Source organism: Oryctolagus cuniculus, chromosome 9 (assembly GCF_964237555.1).
Source record: "Oryctolagus cuniculus chromosome 9, mOryCun1.1, whole genome shotgun sequence".
NCBI lineage: Eukaryota > Metazoa > Chordata > Mammalia > Lagomorpha > Leporidae > Oryctolagus > Oryctolagus cuniculus.
The window spans coordinates 25660881-25664716 of NC_091440.1; the positions used below are offsets into that span (position 1 = coordinate 25660881).

At 43.9% G+C, this 3836-nt stretch overlaps 1 pseudogene; it reads left to right on the plus strand.

Moving 5' to 3' along the window:
• The first annotated feature begins 328 nt into the window (after positions 1 to 328).
• Positions 329 to 1532, plus strand: LOC138843683 (spermine synthase pseudogene; annotated as a pseudogene).
• The last annotated feature ends 2304 nt before the right edge of the window (positions 1533 to 3836 follow it).

Consider the following 3836-nt stretch of genomic DNA (forward strand, 5'->3'; position numbering starts at 1 on the left):
TCTCCCACATAGGTGACAGGAATTCAGACACTTTGGCCGTCTTCCACTACTTTCCCCAGGCCATTAGCACAGTGCTGGAGTGGAAGTGGATAAGCTAGGACATGGAACATTGCCTATACGGGATGGCAGTGTCACAGGAGGTGGCTGTAACGGCCACACCACAATGCCAACCCTTTTATAGCATATTTTAAAATGCATGTTTGTAAAGATAGCCATGTAATATTATAATACTTAAGATCAACAACATTAGGGTATAGAGATATTACACAATATTATTATATAAGATATATATATTATAACCTGTTAGGCCGTTTGACCCCCAGTCTCCCGCAGATGCCTGCCCCAGGTATGACACAGAGCCTCGCCTCACTATGGCCCGCAGCAAAGTTCAGCATGCTGGACTTCATGCTTGGCTCCAAAGCTCACGGCGAGACCACTCTGAAAGGCCTCCAGTCGATTTTCCAGGAGCAAGGGATGGCCGAATGGAGCATACCTGGCAAGACCATGACTGTTTAGCCACCTACACAGTCAAAAATGGCAGCTTTGCCAATTTGAGAATTTATCCACATGGATTGGGGTTGCTGGACCTTCAGATTTACGACAGTGATGCACAGGCTAAAGGAGAGATCAACAGCCTTGAACAAAGTAGAAGAAACAATGAAAGAATTGAGTCAGGGCGGTACTGGGAGGGTGAAGCGATTGCCGCCCATTGTTTGAGGAGCCATTGACAGATAGTGGCCCACTGCTGCCGGGCGCCTGGTTGAGGATGACATAGGTGACATGGTGTATGATGAAGGCTCGCCTTATCAGAACATTAAAATTGTACACTCAAATCAATTCGGAAATATTCCAATCTTCAGTGGGGATGTCAACTTGGTGGAGAATAATTTGGTGTATACCTGGGCCAGCATGTGCAGTGGAAAAGATTAATACACAATGATCCTGGGAGGTGGAGATGGAGGCATATTATGTGAAATAGTCAGACTGAAACCAAAGGTGGTCACTATGGTGGAGAGTGACCAAAGGTGATTGATGGATGTGAGAAATGCAGGAGAAAACTGTGTGACAACGTCTTAGACGATCCTAGCGGAGACTGCCATCGGTTCTAATAGAAGACTGCATTCCAGTACTGAAGAGGTACGCCAAAGAAGGGAGAGGGTTTGCCTATTTGATTAATGATTTAACAGCTGTTCCAATCCCTACATCTTCAGAGGAAGATTCCACATGGGAGTTTCTCAGACTGATTCTTGATCTCTCTATGAAAGTACTGAAATAGGATGTGAAGTACTTTACTACAAGGGAACTGTGTCAGTGTGATGGAAGCTCTGTCACTCTACGAAGTACAGCCCGGGAATTGTCCTGTGGAATTATCAAAGGATACGGCCTGTGTGCCTCATACTTGGTATGAGGTGGGTATTTTACATTGTTTGGAAGAAAGCAAAACCTTGAAGACCAATAAGTATCCCTTACTCATGGGTGCCGCAACTAGCATTGCTGACCGCCGCACGCTGTGCTTGCCATTAAAATGAGTCAGGCAATTGATTGTGAATTCCTGCAAGTTGTTTTTCTCTTTTTGAATTATTTTTAAGTTAAAAAAAGGGGAAATGATAGAAGAAGTAGAAAAAAAAAGGGGAAATGTATATTTTGATGAGCTAGGGTGTTATTTTTTTGAAAGTCAGCCGAAAGATGATGAGACAGCACAGTGAAGAATATGAAATGCGCTGACCCTAGAATGTGATTTTTGTTACTTTTTATTTCTGTGTGGGCTTTTTTTTTCTCCTGGTTTTTCTAGACCTTCCATTTGGATGTTTATAAAAATGAGCATCATTGTTTTGTTTTGGAAGGAAGTTCTTGATGGTGTTCCTTTCCCCCCAAATTGACTTAGATGTTAAAATTTGGTGCCTATAAGACAGAGTTTAAAAATGAATAGCAATGCTTCAATTAAAATATCAAGAGACAAAAATACATATTATAAATATATATTTACACTTGTAAGTTTATTCAATTTTTATTGATTTGATTTATTTGAGAGAGTTAGAGAGAAAGAGAGAGAAAAGAGAGAGGGCAAGAGAGAGAGGGACGTCATCTCTTTGGTTCACTCCCCAAATGCATGCACAGTGGAGCTTGGAGCCAGTAACCCTATACAGATCTTCCACATGTGTGACGGGGCACGACTGCTAGAGTTATCACCTGATGTCTTATCTCTGATGGTTTATATTAGCAGAAAGCTAGACTCAGGAGTGGAAATGTGCTGGATCCCGGGCAGGCACCTTAACCTCTAGTCAAATGCCTGGCCCTTGTGTTTGACTTCTTTAAAAGTTAACAGCATATGTAATAGAAACTAGGAAAATATCTAGTAAGTTAAATGAATAAATTCTAAAATTTATTGCTGAAGAATGAACTATATTTTAAACTTTTAATTAGGAACAATTAAGCAATATGTTATATAATCATAGGATGCCTGCACTGACATAGTCATTGCTCTATGGCGTACAGAAGTATTAAAAAAATGAAACGCTGTTGTTTGCAGCAAAATGGATGGAACTGGAAACCATTATACTTAGTGAAATAAGCCAGTCCCCAAAATACAAATATCATATTTTCTCTCTACCTGTGGAAACTAGTAGAGTACCTAAAAGGTAATTTATAGGATTGAAATTGACAGTTTAAGATGTGATGATTTTGAACAGCGCTTATTTCAACAACAGATGAGCATTTTTTTTCGTACTATTTGATGAACTGTTTACTTAGTGTAGGGTTACTATTATGAGTATAAAGTTAACTGAAAATAGATCTTAGGGGGCTGGTGCCCTGGTGCAGCGGGTTAATGCCCTGACCTGAAGCGCTGGCATCCCATATGGGCGCCAATTCAAGACCAGCTGCTCCACTTCCGATACAGCTCTCATCTATGGCCTGGGAAAGCAATAGAAGATAGTCCAAGTCTTTGTGCCCCTGCATCCACAGGGGAGACCCAGAAGAAGCTCCTGGCTCCTGTCTTTGTATAGGCACATCTCCGGCCATTGCAGCCATCTGGGGAGTGAACCAGCAGGTGGAAGATCTCTCTCTCTCTCTCTCTCTCTCTCTCTCTCTCTCTTATTAAGGTCCCTCCTCCACTCTGTAACCAGAGTCCTATTTCTAAGCCTCAAATATATGGGGACGGTACTGCGGCGCAGCAGTTTAACGCCCTGGCCTGAAGTGCTGGCTTCCTATATGGGTGCCAGTTGTAATCCCAGCTGCTCCTCTTCTGATCTTGTTCTCTGCTATTGCCTGGGAAAGCAGTAGAAGATGGCCCAAGTGCTTGGGTCCCTGCACCCATGTGGGAGACCCAGAGGAAGGTCCTGGCTCCTGGCTTCAGATCGGCGCAGCTCTGGCCATTGCGGCCAACTGGGGAGTGAGCCATCGGATGGAAGACCTCTCTCTCTCTATGCCTCTCCTCTCTTTGTGTAACACTGACTTTCAAATAAACAAATAAATCTTAAAAAAAAAAAAGAAAATATATCTTTGTAACAAGTAAGAATGGTCATGGAGAAGAAGGAGGAAGAAGGGTGGTAGTGTGGGCAGGAGGGAGGGTAGGGTGGAAAGTATCACTATGCACTATGGCTCAATAGGCTAATCCTCCACCTGCGGACCCGGCACCCTGGATTCTAGTCCCGGTCGGGCCACTGGATTCTATCCCGGTTGCTCCTCTTCCAGTCCAGCTCTCTGCTGTGGCCCAGGAGTGCAGTGGAGGATGGCCCAAGAGCTTGGGCCCTGCACCTGCATGGGAGACCAGAAGAAGCACCTGGCTCCAGGCTTTGGATCAGCACAGTGCACCAGCTGCAGCACCGGCCACAGCG